Source organism: Callorhinus ursinus, unplaced genomic scaffold, assembly GCF_003265705.2.
Source record: "Callorhinus ursinus isolate GAN/ISIS: 27379988/994484 unplaced genomic scaffold, GSC_fseal_2.0 scaffold4, whole genome shotgun sequence".
Taxonomy (NCBI): Eukaryota; Metazoa; Chordata; class Mammalia; order Carnivora; family Otariidae; genus Callorhinus; species Callorhinus ursinus.
In genome coordinates this window covers 29,787,785-29,807,234 of record NW_027397066.1, presented here as the reverse complement: position 1 = coordinate 29,807,234, position 19,450 = coordinate 29,787,785, and the positions used below count along the sequence as shown (strand labels likewise).

General features: G+C 39.6%; 1 protein-coding gene across 8 annotated transcripts in view; it reads left to right on the top strand.

Moving 5' to 3' along the window:
- Positions 1 to 13,321: 13,321 nt before the first annotated feature.
- The window catches only part of ARAP2 (ArfGAP with RhoGAP domain, ankyrin repeat and PH domain 2), a 181,163-nt gene continuing 175,034 nt past the window's right edge, over positions 13,322 to 19,450 (top strand). For 3 of the 8 annotated variants that reach the window (XM_073891516.1, XM_073891517.1, XM_073891512.1), the window contains exon 1: positions 13,741 to 13,937. The gene's annotated coding sequence lies outside the window, so the exon portion shown is untranslated. Of the gene's footprint in view, positions 13,416 to 13,740; positions 13,938 to 14,017; positions 14,130 to 14,407; positions 14,431 to 17,604; positions 17,678 to 19,450 lie in introns of those variants that run through there. The other 5 variants (XM_073891513.1, XM_025887202.2, XM_073891514.1 and 2 more) reach the window with 5 other exon arrangements.

Sequence of the window (19,450 nt, the reverse complement as noted above, 5' to 3'; positions counted from 1 at the left end):
CAATTTTGTAATATTTTTGAAGATGTTGGATGTATCTTCCAACATGACAGAAAGATCCACCCTCTCCCATCCTTCTGAAAAAAGAATGTTTTGTTGACTCAGACTTCATGCCATTCCAGCCAACTGGCTCTACTATTCAATTTCTAGCAGGACAGATTGCCTAACATAATCTATTCTAAAGCTAAATCACAATTTTGGGTAGGGATCTGTAATTAAATAGCTTATAGCTATGACTGTGACAAAAATTGCTAGTTTTCCCCAAATAGTCATTCTCCCCTTATTCGTTTAGTAAAAGAACCCTGGAATTTTAACTGAGCACATGGATCCCAAACATAAGGAATTTCATTTCTCAGCCTCCCTAAAAGATAGGTACAGCCATTTGATTAAATTTTAAGCCATAGGCTGTGAGTAAAAATAATGAGCAATTTCTAGGTTGGGCCTATAAAACAGTACACTGTGCATTTTCTTCTCCCCTTTCACCAGCTGGGATATGGCTGTGAAGGTGAGAGCTTGAGCAGCCATCTCTGGCCATGAGATAAATTCCACATGTATCTGATAAAGAGCTTGATCCAGTTCTGAAATACTTTTATGCGAACTAGGAGAGGAATAAACTTCTATATTATTTAGGGAACTGTTATTCCGACCTTTGTTACCACATCCAAAGAAGTAGCATGAAACCCAAATACACAGAAGTCCTATAATGGGATATAGAATAGAGTGGGTAAATCTGACTCAACTACCAATAGGAATTTGAGCAAATTAAAGTCTTTTATCCTTAGTTTCCCTTCCCTTCAATGAAATGTGGGTTGCTATGAGGATTAACATACTTCATATCTGGAAGTGCTCACCTCTGTAACTGACACAAATTAAGCCTTCAAAAATATTATCTAGTCTTATTGTTAGACCAGGATGTCAACCCATTCAATTACATTGATTATTTTTTGGCAAATAACTGTCTCAAGAGTTTCTTTGGAAGTATGTCACTAATTAAAACTAGTTAAATTAGTTACATGTTGTAAGTGTACTTTATTGAGCTCTTTAGGGCTTATAGCACATTTTTTTATCATCCACTCACCAATTTTCTAGATTAAATTTTGTTCTATTGTATGAACTTTGTGATCTTTATTTTTGGCTGTGAGTTAAATTGGATTAGAATTGATTTTTGAGTAGAAACCTCAGCTTTATCCATAGGGACACTTTCTTTCATTTCCATGAAGAGGTGGACAGACCTTCAATTGAGGCCCATATACTAGAGGCACTATAATTTTCCTTTGAGTGTGTCACCCTTATTTCCAGGTTGAAGTCTTTGGACCTTGAACAGACATCTAGAATAGCTGTACCTTGGAAACATTTTAAAGATCATTTCCTTTTAACTCGTGCTGACCAAAATATTCTCAATAGCTTTACTATAAGAAACAATAGTCAATAATCTTCTTTGAGCATTACATATAATGTGTGGTTCCCTAATTAAACTCTATCAGCTTTTCCAAAACTGTGGTTCAGCAAACTAAAGGTGTTATACAGAAAAATGGTTTCCTGATCCAATAGACCTAGGAAATGCTAAGTGAAGTGAGATTAAATAGGTTTTATTTTGTTGTTGTTGTTTTGGTTTTTTTGGGGGGTTTGTTTTATTTTGTTTTGTTTTGCTTTGTTTTACAGGACTCCTGTAAAGGCTTTAATATGATAATGTATGTCATAAATCTCTAGGAGAGAGTATCGAGGAAAGCATTTTCAAACTTGATCAAGTAGCTCTAGTTTTCATAAAGCATTACATAGACCTAATACAAAACCTTAGTTTGGAGTTGCTGATTTTATGACTGGCTTAAGCAGGGTCACTGGAGAGCTGCTTGGGTCCTCTGGGGGCATAACCATCCCATCAGACTAAGTCATTAGTCAAATGCTTTCTTGGATCTATCTTTGTTCCTTTAACCCCTTTAGACTATGAATTCAGATAATGACTATTCCTCAGGCCTGATTCTGGCTTTCTCTTTTTCCTTTGAACCTTGCCACTGCTCCCTATGGGCCTAATAGCCAAGAACCTTAATTTTTTTCAAGGTTTTGATATGCTGTTTTGCCTCTAAAGCTAATCTACTTGCTCTGAACTCACCATGATGCTAATGTTCTTGGGGAAGACCTGCCTGATAACGTTACTAATTGAACCCATTTTTTTTTCTCACAAACTACTATGTGTAATATGATTGTCTTCAGTGTTCAAAGATGTCATAAGGAACTTGTGAACTGGAATTTAAAATGCATAACTAGACTCCTAGAAGTCATAACTAAGTAAACTATAAATTTCATGAACTATCAGAAGAAATGTGAATCAGAATATTGTTGACTGTATTATTGATGCAATTTGCAAGAAGATATGTGAGGGGGTGGGTGGATGACTTTGAAGACTTGGGTTTTGTTATTGTTTTGTTTTGTTTAATTGGAAGATTACAGTCATGTGTAGGCCTGTACCCAGGAAACACCTCACTCAGTGAAAGATTTCTATCAATAACAGAGATGAAAGCTGTTGTTAAAGTCTGTTATCTGGGCAAACCTTTGGCTATAGATGCAAGAATCCATTTAAATACCCCAGCTCCAGTCACTGCTTAAACTGGTAACAGTCTGGTCTCAAGGGGAGGTGGCTTGATGTAGTAATCGCAGTGAGCAAGACTTATGCATCTGACAGTGGTACTAAGTTCGAGTTCCAGCTCTACCATTTACAAGGTATGTGACCTTGGGCAAGTTAGTTAAACTTTTAAACCTCTAAGTAACCTCATCTATAAAATGAGGCTAATAATAGAATCCAATTCATAGAGCTGGTATGAGGATTATGAGAGATGGTTTATGTACTAGGCCTGCGTGTGGGTAGTTAATAAAGATGACCCCAGCATTAATAAATATGGGTAGTATTTAATAACTATGACCACCCACACATGCACACATACCGACACTCCTACATAAGTGAGACTCTAGCCTTGTGGATGGAGTAGCATGTTCTTCTTTACAACTTGTCTCTATCAAACGATGTAATTGTCCACCAGCTCTTATCTATTATTCTCAGCCATGTTCGATGTAGTATGGGCAACAGTTTGAGGTTCAGCTTGGAAAAAAGTAAGACAACTGTTCATGCACCTGTCATCAATGCCAGATGTGTGTTTTAAAACTCGCTGAAGACTGCGGACTGGAGAGGTTTGAAGCAGGTACTCAAGTCTTTTGAAAGAAACTTAAGGTATCAGGAAGGTGTTGAGCTGGGGTGTCAAAAGCTGCTGGCTGAAAGAAAGGATTTCCAGCATCTCTGGAGCATCCAGTAGAGTCCAGACTCCAGCAGTGGGTATGAGAGGCTGGTGGTGGAGTGGGGATAGAGTTGGGGAGAACCAGGAGAGGAAAAGCCAGAAAAATTAAACTGCACCCACCGCTTCAGAGACAACCTCTCCTCTCAATCTCCTTTTCCGATGGACCTGATCCTTGAGGAGTCTGATCTAGCAGCTAGCAAATGAGGGAAGAGGTGAGCAAGCGAGAGAAATAACCACATCTAACCACGCCCCCACACCACCACCACAAGGAAGCATTTTAGACCAGAAGCAAGCTTGTGGGAAAGTGGGTGGGGACTGAGGACAGTATGTTATATACTGAATGAACTGTATTGGAGTTAGTCTGTCGTGCTAGATCAGACTGGACATTTTTATCAAATAAATTAGACTCTCCTTTTCATTGACACAGACCAGAAAATCTAAGGAAACTGCCCTATATTTCATTCACGGGCAAGAGTAGAGTAAATCCAAAAAGCATAGTTTGGAAGGGACAACGAAAGAGAGACAAAAGTTCTTTGTATTTAATTATTGCCTATTGAATTCACCTGGTTCAATAAAATATTTACCCATTTGAAGATAATGTTTTGCTTTTTGTTTGAAAATGCACTCTGCCCTTTAGGAAGATAACCTAATGAATTAAATTGGTGTCTTTTTAAAAAATTATAGCCTTAGTAAAAATTGTCCCTACTTGGGGCATGAAGACAAGAGACTGAGTCCAGTGCTGGTGTCTTCTGGAGATGAATGAAAAACAAAAACAAAAACCTCCTTTTTTTAGTGTCCTAGTAACTGTAATAAAAAAAGCCAAGCATTCATGGCTGAATGAATGCATGAGTAGTAGTTCCTTTACAAGTAAAAGAAGAAAAGTTCAATCAAGCATGACTGCCATGGTCTCCTTAATATGCTTGCAAAATGTACTGAGCAGACACCAGTTATTCTGATTGCTAAACCAGACTGAAGTTGAAGTAATGTGGGTATGAGAGTTTCCACAGGAAAAAATACAAAACCATTATACAGGATGCTACAAAGCCATGTGGAGTAGAGGAAATGCAAACGAGAGTTAGGTCTTTGAAGACCTGTGCACCTGCTGTTTGGCATAACTGAGATGGTATGTCATATTTCACACATAGAAAATGATCAAATGGCAGGTAGATATCTTTTCTTAAGAATGCATTTTAAAGAAACTGAGAACACTAACTTTTCACACAGAGAAACAGGATATATGGATCTTCTTTTTTCTGTAAGAACAGCAGAGACTGATCTGATGGAATAGAAGTTGCTAGTAACCAATGTACAAACTATAATGACAAATGAACCTTTAAATCACGTGTCCATTTGTGGCACTCTTAGATATAGAGAGAGTAACTTGGTTAGCATCTTCATTGTCAAATCTATCAAAACTTTTATATGAAGTGTTAGGGCATTCTCATTCTATGTTCCCCTTCCTTCAATCTATTTGTAATTACCTGGTTTTGGGGAAATGATTGAATTTGTTTATGTAACACAAAAGAGGTACCTTACAATTAAAAAAAATGAAATCTTCCCTAACACTGGAATTCTGTAGAAACTGGAAGGATGAGTTGACTCAATCATCCATTTTGTTTCCCAAAACACAGAGGTATCAAATGTATAAGTACCAAAATTTTTTATAAATCCCTCAAAAACCTGGTGAATCAGTCATAGCTATTATTTGTACAATCTACAAATGCATATATACCCCGAAATTTCTGCAGATTAGACTATGTACTTCTTTTGGGTAGGTGGAATAAAAGTGGTTAAAAAGTGGTCCCTGGAATCATATGTATGTGCTATCAAATACTACATTTGCAATTTAACCTCTCTGCATCTCATTCTATTCAGCTGATATATTGGCATAACAATAGTATCTTCCAACAAGGCTTGTTTTGGAAGATTATATGAGATGAGGAAATAATTTCATTCTCCCCTGCTTCAGTCCCTTCAGTGATTTCTCACTGCCATCCCAATGACTCCTGATAAAATCCCCAAACCTAGACATGGCCTGTAAGGCCCTATGTAATGTATGTTCCTGTCCCTCCAGGGTCATCCTGTCTACTCTGCCTACATCCTTGCTCCCTATCTAGCTGAAAGACCGTATTTCAGTTGCTCCAAAGTTCCTGCTTTTGCTGCCTCTGAGGTTTTGACAAATGCTCCTCTTTGCCAGGAATCTATTTCCATCCTCCCACACACAAGCACAACACACATAGCTCACTCCCACCCAACCTTTACTTCTCAGTTGAAACGTCACTTGTTTCAAGAGGACTCTTCCGCTTAACTGGTCAAAAACCATTCCTCTCCTTCTTATTCTCTCGCATAGAATCTTGTTCATTCCTAATACCAGAAATATTGGGGGGGGGTGGAGCGGCTGCTTGTTTGAAATGAATGGAAAGATAGACAGGAATCAGGCAGACAAGGAATCAAATACTACTTTTAGTCAACATGTCAGGCTCTGGAAGCTATGAATATATTTAAACCTCCCATAGGTGTTACCGCTTGGAAGAGTAGCACGGAATTCTGGCTCCATGACGGCAGCCCATGCTATAAGAGAGAGGAGATGAAGGAGTGGGGTTCAAGTGGCCAGGCCCTCCTTCCAAATATACCCAATAAATAAGATACTCCACTAGCACAGGATAGTAGGTAGAGATGAGGAATGGGGGCAAAGAGAAGCAGTAGGGTTAGAAACTCCCTCTGCACGAAGGGAAGATTGGGAGTAGGGGAAAAGCATTTCTTCCATTCTCAATTACAATGTATTAGTATAAAGCTCAGGCAGTTACCATTTTTGAGGTTAAATATAGACAAATATCAGCTAATTCATATGGGTTAAAAATAATCATACATGTATATGTTGTGTACACATGTAAATATGTAAATGCATATGTATGCATGCATAGATACACTACGTAGTATGTACTATATGTAACACATGTACTCCACTATGTGTTATATATGTAAATGTATAATAGCACATGCATGTGCCATATAGATACATATATATATTTGCGTAATAATTTGCATAATATCTGCCTGTGCTATCATAGCACAAGCTTGAAAAGATAGTGAAGTATGTCAATGTTTATCTCTGCATCTTTGTGACTCATCACACAACACTGACAAAAATTAGTTGAATGAATCACAGTTACAAAGTGTTTAACATGTTATTTGACTTACTTTAAGAACTCAATAGATACTAGATCAGGTTGCTGCTGCTTCTGCTGATAAAACATTCTTAATATATTGGGTACTAACTTTTGACCTGGGCTGTGTATTTCTAAGACTTCTATTTTGGAAATTCATAAGCTTGCCTCACGGGTCACTCATATAGGTGGTCTCCCACTGATCGTAATTTCAGGCAAGATTCCATATTTGCAATCTTCACAGCTCCTAAGTTACAACCTCAAGGAGAAACAGGGTGAGTGGGACTAATGAAAATTAGAAAATGTCTATCCTGTTCAGAAAGGGCAGCTGGGTTTCCAGTCAATTTAGACTTGCTTTGTGGGAATATGAGTTCAGTGTTAGCAGACATTGATTTTTCAAGAGAAGCTGGAAATCCATATTTTAATATAAAATGTTCTAAATTTGGGAAACTAATTAAAAATTGGTAAACTCTATGTGCTTCTGAAAGATACTTGGACTTCATGCTGCCCACAGCTAGTTCGTGACCTTTGCTTTTATGGCAATTGTCTTGTGGTATGAGGTTTTATCAACCCCTTTCTTGTTTTTTGTTTACCTTTTACATGGGTATTAGTCTGTGCTTTTCAAATTAGTTTTTTAGTAGTTTAATTTCATTGCTCTATAAGGGATCTATTTCTAGCTGTTGTTTTTGTATTTCTAACCTCTCTACCTTTTGCTTCTTTAAATTCCTCCCCCATTTTGCTTCTTGAGGTCAGAAGAGCTGTCAAGGTTAATTATCTATTACAAAGATAGCATTTTTAGCAAAATGGAAAAAAAAAATGGAGCTATACAGCATTTTCAAACTATAGCACAAATAGAATTTTCTGGTGTGTTTAGTAAACTCAATTTTGAAAATATATGAGAACAATTGACACAACAAAGTGAAAGTAATGATTTTACACTCAGTGAATGTATTTCATCTGTGAACCCATTGGGCAATAATTAGGTTCTCTGGAATTCCTTTTAACAATAATTTTTCCTTAAGGAACTTCTTTTCCATAGAAAAATAAAATTAGATATTTATGTTAGCAGTGGTAGAAACTACTGGATGTCAACAACTCTAAAATGCAATCTATTTTAGGATCCACAGATCTTTTTTAAACCATGGGGAAAAAAAAATCACTGTGACCTAAATTATGATATGACACAAATCACTTAGAATTTTTATTATATACATATGTGAAAATGCTCTTTGAGAATTATTTAGATGTAGATTTTGATCTAATATCACACTTCTCTGTTTCCTTGACTTTTTGCAGACATGTAGTGTAATCTTTTTAAAGACATTGTAAATGACAGTTAAGCTCAACATGTGTTGCACTGTCAATGCAAGTAACTGAAATGATAATATAAACACGTGTGGTCAAGTTCACGAACATGCAGACAATGACAAATTATAGTATGACTGCTGCCTGGCCAACCACAATTCATCTAAAGATGAATCCCCACTTCAGATGTAGTAAAGTGTCAAATATGTATCGGTGTCAATGAAATACTCTAATCTGTAGTGCCTAAATAAGTTTCTGAAACATTAGTTTTATAGGAAAACTTATTTTTTATTTTTATTTATTTTTAAGGATTTATTTATTTATTTGAGAGAGAGAGAGAAAGCATGTGAGCGCGGGGCTGGAGAAGGGCAGAGGGAGAGAGAGAGATAATCTTAAGACTCCGTAAGAATGCTGAGCCCCACACGGGGCACGGCTCGATCTCACAACCTGAGCCAAAACCAAGAGTCAGCCGCTTAACCTACTGAGCCACCCAGGAGCCCCTATTTTTATTTATTTTTTTTTACATCTTATCTTTTTATATCTTTGAAATTTTCTAGTCTAAAATATAAGTTATATACAGGGCAGCAGGAGAGACAAATTCTCATTGAATGGTACATTCACAATTTATTTGAGTAAAGTTTTCTTTGCACCATTGAGGTCTCTAGTTGGATTTGAGTATCTGTGTTCTCTCCTATGAGATGCAAACCCCTAAAGATAATGTACTCTTTGAGATCACAAGAGAATGAGAAAGGCTTTGAGGATGTAAGAATTCAGAGGTGTGTGGGGCCCGCTGATTTTAAAACTGGCCCCTAAATTTGCTTCCTTCATTCATCTTTTTTCCTCTGCTGCCACCAGCCTAATTCTATCCTTTTGCCAATTCATATAGTTTTATAGGAAAATTTATGGTCACTTTTTAAAACATTGGATGATTTCTGAAAAACTTGTATCTTATTTCATTTATTTTTTTTTAAGATTTTATTTGAGAGAGACAGAGAGAGCGGGGAGGGGGGTGGGGAGGAGTTAGAGGGAGAGGAACAAGTAGACTCCATGCTGAGTGCAGAGCTCCATGTGGGGCTCATTCCAAGGACCCTGAGATCGTGACCTGAGCCAAAACCAAGACTCAGACGCTTAACAAACTGAGCCACCCAGGTACCCCAAAACTTATATTTTAAAATCAGTTATTTCCACAATCTCATCAACCTTTGGCCAAATTTTTTTTTTTTAAAGATTTTATTTATTTATTTGAGAGAGAGAGAATGAGAGATAAGAGAGCACGAGAGGGAAGAGGGTCAGAGGGAGAAGCAGACTCCCCGCCAAGCAGGGAGCCCGATGCGGGACTCGATCCCGGGACTCCAGGATCATGACCTGAGCCAAAGGCAGTCGCTTAACCAACTGAGCCACCCAGGCACCCAACCTTTGGCCAAATTTAATTGAGTATTTGACATTGCTCCTTTGTCTGCCTTATAATAGACGTCCACTAGGTAGTTCCCTTGTGGTGAGAAAGTTAATAAAACTCTCAAAGCAACTCTTAAAACTTTTAAGAAATTATCAAGTATTTAACCTAATGAATATAAGTATTTCAATTTAATAAAAGAAACATTTATTCAAGGCCCTATGGTGGCATGAGGGATCTATTCCAAGTACCAATAAGGCAAGGCAGACTGACAAGAGTACTCCAGTAGAGGTAACGGAACTTCAGGGACTACAAATAGTAATAAGAAAAGCTCCTCGGTATCTGTAATGCAAAAATCTCCTAACATCGGTACCCCAATAGTGGTAAAAACAAGGGTCAATGGGAAAATCCAAGAGAGAGTATTGTGCCTGAAATAAGGCACATTTCCCCCCAAAAATCAGGCATCAGAAAAGATATCCTTTTGGCCAAAACGTTAAAAGTCTTCTCTGAGGAAGAATGCTTGAGACAGGTATAGACTTTGAATTCACACCATCTGGGTTCAAATCCTTTTTCCCTTACTGTTCTTAGATGAAACAAACTGTGTCTCTGTTTTTTTCACTGGCTAAGAAAGGATATAATGATAGTATGTAACTTCCAGACTTCTTGTGAAGATTGAAAGTGTTAAAATGTATATTGATGCCTAGTACCTAGAATCTATGTATTCCAGGATTTCGACCCTTCCGCCATTATTGTCCATTAACATTATTGTCCATTAATCCGACATGCAAACTACTTGAACTGGGCTTGCGGCTGTAGCCTGAAACATCCTCAATCAGATACATACAAAGGTCATCTGAGGGAATTGGTTTAAAAATCAAGTAGGTAAAGATATTTAAAACAGATTAATTATGTATGCAGGTGTGACTTCACAATTTAAGTGTCCTATGTTAGTGCAAGCATCCTTTTAAAAAGCATTGAAAAAACTAAAAACTGGTGAAGACTACAAATGTACCTATTTAGGATGAATGAGAAAAAACAACCTCTTAATATAATGCAGGTGGAAACTTGTGGTTTGTAATAACATTCCTGGTGACAGAAACATAAAAGGATTCAAAGTTAGGTTTCGTCAAAATTTAGACACAAGTGAAAATAATATGCTTTGAAAAAAACAAAAACAAAACGTTGGTGATTCAAAATGTGGCTCTGGTAATGCTGTTACTGATGTCAAAGTTGTATGCTAAAATGTGAACAAAATTATTTTATAAAATGTAATGGAACAAGCAGTGTTTATACATTAATCTATAATTTTATTTTTAGAAATAATTGCTTATCTAAAATGAATTAAATACTGTAAGTTGACATATGCCTATTTTATCTATATTCCTAAAGTTTTATACTTGGCAAAAATAATGTTGGATTTTCCTTTACAGAAAAATAGATTAAATTCTGTTGTGTATATGATTCTGGGTAGTAGATATTTGGAAAGGCTTCAGAGGGAGGTGGGATTTGAGCCTAGTTTTGAAGAATAATTGGAGTAAAGAGAATAGAAATAAATGTATTAAGGGACTACTATTTTCTAGGTGCCTTAGACAAGCAATCACATTAAATTCTCATAGGTATTATTATTCCCAGTTTACAGATGGGGAAATTGAGGCTCAAAAAACTTAATGAGTCTTTTCAAAATGCCACAACCTACATGGTCAGGCTTCATTTTCAGGACAGGCTTTTTCAGTTCCAGCACTGTGATTTCCCTAAAAGGCAATCCAGTGCAGAGGGTGGATCCTGGAGAAAACTGGGTTGAACTTCTCTTTTCTTTATTTCCTAATTGATGTAAATTACTCAACCTCTCTTTCTTAAGTTTCTTATCATGGGGATAATAACACTGTCTCTTTAAGGAGCTGTTGAGATAATTCAGTGAGCTTTTACAAGTTCTGGGAATAGCAATTGACACCTCAGTGCTCTATGGGAGTTAGCCTACATGATATAAGGAAAAGGGGGAGGCGGGAAGGGAGGAAGGAGGAGGAAGATTTCCACTCTGTCAGATTACCTCTTCCAGAAGCAGAATGCATTCTGGGTAGGAGGGATAGGAGGAGCAAAGATACAAAATCTGGCAAGGGACATAGCTATACCTGCTCTTTGACTAAAAAGCGAGGAAATAAGGGTAGGGCTAGGTCATCTTGGAATAAATCCAGCCTAGATGGAAATTACTGGGAATATATATATTCAATGGCCTTGGCAGTAAACAGATATCATACCTCAGTTTTTATGAAGTTAATTCTCTTGTACACTTTGCTTCCTGAATGCCTCACTGTGAGGGCTGCTAAGTAATTTACAGTGTATGAATACAGCCTAGATGTGTTCAATTTATACACTATTGACCACTTAACCTAAGTCTTAATTAAGCCTATATTTGTAAAATTGGAAAGAGTTCTAACTAATAGAGTTGTTTTATGTCTACAACATGCATATTAGATGCTTGGCTGGAATCTGATATACTGAAAGACCAATTAACAAAAGAGTACTTTTGAGAGATTTCCTCAGATACCTTTTATTTTCCTCCATACATAAAGGTTCTTAAAACCAGAATATATCTTAAAACCAATGTATACATTCAATGGGGGACCACTGTTTTTCTTTCACTTCCCAGAACTATTCTTAAATCATTGGTGTGCCTTACAGCTCTTAACTTTATTTCCCTTCAGAGAAGACTGTAAATCCAGAGGTTGCACTGTATTTGCTACTACTGTATTCTCAAATTATCAAGCAGTAAGTGTTCAGTAACTTTTTAAAACAATAAATGACTGAATAGTAATCAAGGAACTAAGATACTGTTGCAAAGAGACACAAGGTCCCAATTAGTTTATAAAATCTACTGAGAGAAGTAACTTGAGGCCAAAGCAATGCTTGGCGTTCTGAGACACATTATTAATATAAGAATTTTTGTTCATTTATAACCTAACTTGCTCAGAAGAAGATTGATGATGGCTTACAAAAATAAAAATAAATGACAATTATGTGAGAACTCTTAGAAAGAAAACAAAAACCAAAAACCAGATTAAGACCCTCAAATGAAGCCAGGAAAGCGACATAAATACAATTCTACAGGAATCCAAAGAAAAGGCAGTGCTTGAGGTTCAGAAAATGTCAAGAAAATTTTCTGGGTGAAACAGGGCTTGCTATGAAGTATTCAGTTTAAAAGACATGGAGATTTGGTGTCTCTGGAGCTTGTTTTAGCTGCTTCAGAATCTTCCAGGCAGGAGGGTGCTTTTTGGTGGGAAGTATTTTGGCGAACATGACGCCTACCACGGGCCTGGACTCCTGGGAAGGCTTCTACATGCTGGACCTCACCAATTATCTAATTTTTATAATAAGCTCACCACTTTCCCTAATTGCTTCACTTCTATCAACAGGTACAGTGGAAAGATAAGGATATTTCATCTTTCAAGGGTGAGAATTTCAGGTACAATCTGTGAAGACATGCTTATTAAAGAAAAAATAAAGGGTCTGGCCTTTGTACTCACTGGCAAAAAAGTGGTATTAGGTATTGGGGGACGCACAAGGCATACTGGGTGGTGTTTTTTGTTTGATTTTTGCAGAGTATCCCCTTTTCTTTTGCTGCCTCCGTATTATCACTTCCAAAAGCAGAATGTCAAGGTCCAACTCCAATGGGCAATGTCTTTCCAGGATCTAACAATCTCAGGTACCAAAGGACTGGGGCATGGTCATCCCTCCCCTCCAGGTGAAAAAGACAAGAAAGGGGGAATTTAGAACATCAGGGAGTAGGCTGTGTTCCTCAGGGTTTGAGAGTTCTGATCTAAATCGAAAATCACCTCCATCCCTTAAAGTTTTTTGGCCTCGCCAAGTTGCTCTGAACCCTCCGACACTTCAACTGGAAAATGGAAATATTAATCCCTTCCTTACAGACACCTTTTGAAGGAGAATCCTACTAGGCTCAGCCTAACCTGCACCGGGCTCGGTAGACAGATTCCCCGGGCCCACTGAATACAACATTACCAAGAAACAGCCTGGGAAAACCAGCGCCCGGGATGAGTCTTCAGTTTGGGAAACGCTGAGGTAACAAGGAAAGTACTTAGAGGAATACTAACAATCGGTGGTGGTGAGGTTCCGCCCATTTGACAAGCAACCCCTTCGTCAGTGCGCACCGACAAACCGACTGGCGTGCAGGGGCCGGGAAGGGTCACCCGCATCTCCGTCCTGGGAGGGTAATGCCCTCACCGATCTCCGCTCCCGGACGCGCCCTCGCAGGTATCCCAGCCTCGCCGGCCGGGGAGCCTCGCGGCCGAGGTGCGCCAGGGGGCGAGGGTGCCAGGCGCGGCCAAGTCGCGGCAGACTGAGTCAGCCACCCAGCTATGCTGCGGAACCAGGGCGGCCTGCTTGGCCGCCCCCGCCGCTGAGCCTGGGCTGCCCCCGCGCCGGGCGCCGGCTGCCCGCCCCCGCGGGCGGAGAGGAAGCGGCGGAGGCGCGGCGCGAGAGCACCTGGGCAGGCGCCGGCAGCGGGCGCGGCGCTTCCGGAGCTGCGCGCGGGCTTGCGTTCCGCGCGCTCCCCGCCTCCAGGTGCGGCGGCCGCGGCGCGCCAGCCCGTGTGACAGCGCCGCCCGCGCGGCCGCCGCCCGGCAGCAGACCCGGTGCGGGCAGCCGGCGGGGGCCGGGGAGGAGGAGGCCCCGCGCCTGGGACCGACGGGTGAGGACCGAGCGAACCGGGCAGGGAGAGACGCCGGGGCTTCCCCGCCCGCCTCGCCTTTCCCAGCTCGGCTGCCCGCGCGCCAGGCGAGTACCGGGGGCCGCGGGTGGGTTGGGCGGCGAGGCCGGGGCGGGGCGGGGCGGGAGGGCAGTCTCAGGCTGGGCCGGGGCTTTTCGGCACTTTCCGGGTAAATTTCCAGAGCGCAAAGTGCCTGGCTCTGGTTCTGCCCCTTGGATTTCGCTCCCGCGTGTGGGCGTCTAAAAGGAAACCAGAAGCGGGTAAGTGATACAAAAACTCCTTACTAATGTGACTTGACCCGGGAGGGTGAGAATCCGCACAGACAACTAGGCACCTCCTCCAGCACCCCGCACCCCCGAATAAAAAGAAGCTGCCCTTTAGCGAGTTTCAGGCACCACGTTATTTACTCGGTAGAGATAATGAGTTTGCTTGGATCTCTGTGCTCCTCCGCACCCTGCTTGTTATACACTTTAAGAGGACAGGCTTGTTAATTAACTTTAATCACAGTCATTTGGCCTCCACCTGCCTGAACCCAACACCGTACACGGGGACCTGTCGTTAGTGAGTTTACTTGATTGATCTTTCTCATTTTGTTTGGAGACAAGTCTCTTGGGGGAACGGGTGTCCATCTCATTTAGTGAAGTACGTTCACCCAGGCTTGTTTTCTTAAACACTTTTCTCACCTCCTTTCGGCGATCTGGAGTTATTTGGATTTGGGGGAAGGCTTCGTGAAATTATATTGTGAACTATGTGCTTTGATAATTAGCGGAAAAAATAGAATCATGACATTTTAGGCTTTTGCAAGTTTGTGTAGTGATAGGAACTTTTTTTTTTTGAAAGGTTGTCCTTGAAGTAGACTGCTTGGTGGAGTATATCCTTCTGGTTACAAAAAAAAGTATTGAAAAAGAAACTATTTTTAAAAGTACATTTAATCGGATGTTATTGTGATTACCAATAATAGTATTGTACTTACAGGCTCAGTATTGATTTCCCCCGCACTTAAGCACTCTACACCCGCATGAGCTTATGGAACTTTGCCCATAAGTAATTGGAAGGTGAAGTTACGGCAGTTTTAAAAAGGAAGCTAACTTTTTTAAGGGGGGGAACCCCTCTAAACCTTTAGTTATGACTTCCATGCACTTACAAGAGAAGTATTGAGGGAAAATTCTCATGGTGACACTGCTTAACAATGTTTAAAAAAGAAAGAAAAGAGTAAAATGGGTCATGGAACTAAGCTGGAGCCTACAGTGGAAATGCCTCCCTGGCTCCTTTTTAAACATATATTTAACAGATAGACATTTAAAGTGGGTCTAAACCCCAAGAGTGTTTTATATAGATTTGGTTTGTTAGTACTCAAAGATTTATTTAAATTAAAATGTATCTAGGGGGTAAGTCAGTTGACTTGTTAAAACTTATTTTCGTGGGTGTGTGTTTGTATTTTTTCTGTCCTCTCTAAACCTGTCAGATTTTATATGGGTTGTCCATGAGAGGATAGTTGATTGTGTGTGTGTGTGTATATATATATATTTTTTTGCTGATGGTATATTTAAAGATAAACTCTTAATCATCTAATATCACTACAAGTTTCTAGCAGTGAAAGACTTGTAGATATTCAGTTAACACTTTCCAATTCAACTACTCTTATTGTGGTTAAGTGTAGGACTCCTATTACAGTGAATTGCGATTTTTTTAAAAAGATTTTTTAAAAAAATTTATTAGAGAGCACGGGGGGGGGGGGGGAGGGGGGGCGGGGTGGGGGGAAGAGGGATGGGCAGAGGGAGAGAAACAAGTAGACACCCCTCCCCCCCCCACCCCAAGCAGTCTGATAAGGGGCTCCATCCCGGGCCCTTGGGATCACAGCCTGAACAGAAGGCAGACACTCAACAGACTGAGCCACCTTTTTGCCCATGAATTACAATTTTCTTGGAAACTTTTACCTTAGTACTATGGAACTATGAAGTTTTAAAAACCCCAGAACTCCGAATTCTAGACTTCATGATATCCAAGAAGTGTTTTGTTTTTTTGTTTTTAATTTCTATCCCACCTTCCTGCAACTTTGAGGAAGTTTGGTGAAAGGTATTTTGAAATTGCCAAGTGTTATGAGGGTCTTTGCTTTCATAGCTTTCTTTTAACAAGAGTTGTTTTTTTCTCATTTATTTATAGACTCATTTATTGGATCCAATCCTGGCACTTCCTAAATTGAGGAATTTTTGGAATTCTCTATAAAATATTATGTAGAGAACTTTTTATTGTTGGAAATATTTTTTAAATTTTCTATTGTTATGTTAATCACCAACATCACATCGTTAGTTTTTAATGTAGTGTTCCATGATTCATTGTTTGTGTGTAACACCCAGTGCTCCATGCCGAACGTGCCCTCCTTAATACCCATCACCAGGCTAACCCATCCCCCCACCCCCTCCCCTCTAGAACCCTCGGTTTGTTTCTCAGAGTCCATCATCTCTCATGATTTGTCTCCCCCTCCGATTCCCCCCCCTTCATTTCTTAGCTTTGACCAAATGTGAATTGATGAGAGATTAAAAGCTATGAGATGTCTTTTTAAGCTTTACCGTGAAGTCCTGGACCCCGGTAGTTTGTCATTTTAGGTTTTTTTTTCCTTTTTTTAATAGTATTGGCCGGAGTAAACATAAAATGATGGTTAAACCATTTTGCTCGCTTATTTCCTTATTTGAAGTCGTAGTCAACGGTATTCTCTTTATAAGATCTTTTCTAGTATAAGTATAAGCTTATTTGTTTACCCATGCTATGGAGGAAGAAAGGAATCCTGATCTGGCTTGGGTAGTCATTTTGAGCATCTTCAAGGGTAAAAAGTACTAGTGAAGAGTTGGGAAGAATTACTTTCCTATCTTAATACCATTTGTGTACAGAGGTAGATGGGTAGCTGAGAGCGTACTCAGAAGGACTCAGGTGGTGGTGAACATGCCCTCATGTTTCTCATAAAAATGGGAGGCACAAAGGGACTCTCTACAGGTTGTATTACATAGCTTTAGGAAAAGGAAAGAATGATTGATCAATCTGAAGTTGGAGAGATGATCAGGAAAGAGCAGAAGAGAAGTGTGGTCTGCATGCTGGTTATCAGGTGACTTAAGCTCTGGAGGTGGTGATGATAACAGTCACTGCCAAGTCTCTTTCACAGTACCCCGATGAAGTTTGGAATCGTTAGACTGCTACTCAAGGCCCTTCATAGCCAATTCCACCTTCCTTTGGCCTCACTTTTCCTTCTCGAACGTTAAGTCGGCTCCAGCTCTTCTCACCTCCTTGCTGTTATTACTGGAAGACATCTCCCTCTGTGTCCCCTTTATGGCATTTCTTCTGCTTCGGATGGTGCTGCCTCTATCTACGTTTCTTCCTACTCCTCTTGAGATTCCCTTGCCCAGCCCCTTCACAGATCGCTCCATTCTCAAAGCTCTGAAGGGCTGCATATTTCACTTACCTTCATGGAATTAATTTGAGATTTTTAGAGATCCCTGGCACTCATGAAAGATGATGGTTCTACTTCTCTATGTAATTGACAACAAAGCGATATTTAAAATGTAAGCCATGTGAAAGTCAAAGTCACAAAATTAGATTTTTCTTACTACTATTTAAGCGCTTTTGGGCGTATATCAGAGTGTTCTAATTTCGGTATTCCTTCCTTACTGGCACTTAACTGAGGGGTAAATAAATGTTTGCATGCGTGCTATTTTCCTTATAGATCTTTCTGTACTCCTTTAGATTTTTAAACTCTTGGAGAGAAGACATTGCATCTTCACTTTCTTTGTGGCACTTGACGCTGTTCTCAGATGAGGTAATAGGTGCTGTAATCTTGAACTGCAAATATTTCCCGCTGTTATTACTCTTGGAGAGAGTAGTGTTCCTCAAGTATTTGTTGAATGAATAAATGTAAGTAAATGAGTCAGGAAGTTGGGAGACATTTGCTGAGAGACCCTCTTTTCTTAAGAAAGAGACTTTGACAATAATGGAACCAATAGGAGTAAGATCCCAAATTCAGCCGGAAAAGAGGTCAGGGTGCTATTTATAAATGCAAAGAGAGGAGGTTCCCAGGAGGCTATTTGAAACATCTGGTTGTTAGTCTAAAAATGTGACTCAAATTCAGAGGAATGGTAGGGTATACATTTATACTAAAATTTTAGAATTCAAATATAATGTATAATAAAGTGCACATAGCATAAGTGTAAACCTTAAAATCTTCCTGTTGAACTACAATATCATGCTAGTTTTGACCTGAGTAAATTAAAGCTATGTTCAATGTAGCATGAAATGGAAGAGAATCCTGAAGAATGTGTGCTCATGTTCTTATCAAGATATCTAAGTGGTCCAGTTCTTCTTTCAGCCTGCACTGGGCAGAAGCAGCTGCCCTGCTACGGGGCCACAGGTGGGAGATCTCCACAATGATGCAGGCTTTGGCTTAATTTCTTTTTTACTGTCCCCACTTTTGTTCTTGTAGAAGCTCAGCAAGGTGAAACCTGTCTGGTTGCTCAAGAATTATGGCTCTCCTTCAGAGATCTGTGAATTAGAACGGAAAACAAGTTTCAAATGTTGGCCAGTTAACTTAAAAATCTAGACGGACAGCTTGAAAGAGAAAGATTTACTGAAGCTAGGGAGATTATCAAGCACTTAACTATTGAGATTATTATCTAAAATACCTAAACCTAGGTACTACTTAACCTACTAGTAACTTCTAGTAAGTCAGTGAATTATCACTCCTAGCCTTCACTGGATGTGGAAATGGATATTAAGTTCTAGATTTTGAAAGAATTGTATTTTTCAGATTGCACAGGAAATAATCAAAATATAACTTAAAATGATCCTTTCTCCTTGATCCAGGCTGCAGAATGCTTTTGCCCAGGCTTTCGCTATTTTCAGCTCAAACCTTTCCATCCGGCAGACACTAATTAAATGCTGATTGCTCGCCAGGGACCGTTATAAGATCTTTATGCATATTTACTCATTTCATCCTCAAAACAGGCACTGTTGTCATTACTCCTTACAGATGACAGTGGTGAGGCGCAGAGCTGGGATCGCTGGCAATCCCCGTGCTCTGTGTCCCAAGTCTAGTCTTCAGGTGAGGTCCTCATTCTCACTAATCTAACCACAGCTCTATATTACTAAATTAATAAAACTGTGTTTACTGCTGTGTTTGGTGCATTGTAGGCTTATTAGAAGAATAATTTACAGTGCTAATTTAAAGGCATGTAATTTTACTAGGCAGGCAGAAGAATACCAGTCAAACCAAGTGCAGCAATACAGTATATGACCAAGTCCAACATTGTTACAAGTGAGTGAATAATAATAGCCAACACTGATTGCACATTTGCAATTTATGTCAGGTACTATTCCATGTACTTTACATATTTTACTTGTTGAATCCTAACAAATTCTATCAATATGAGGTATATCATCCTCATTATACGGATGAGGAAACTGAGCTTCAGGGAAGTTAAATAACTTAGTAAGATACACAGTTAGTAAATGGGGAAGGCTGGTTTGGAATTCTAGTAGCCTGACTCCAGAGCTCTGTGCTCCTGCCTGGGTGGAAGCACAGAATAGCTAGGGAAGA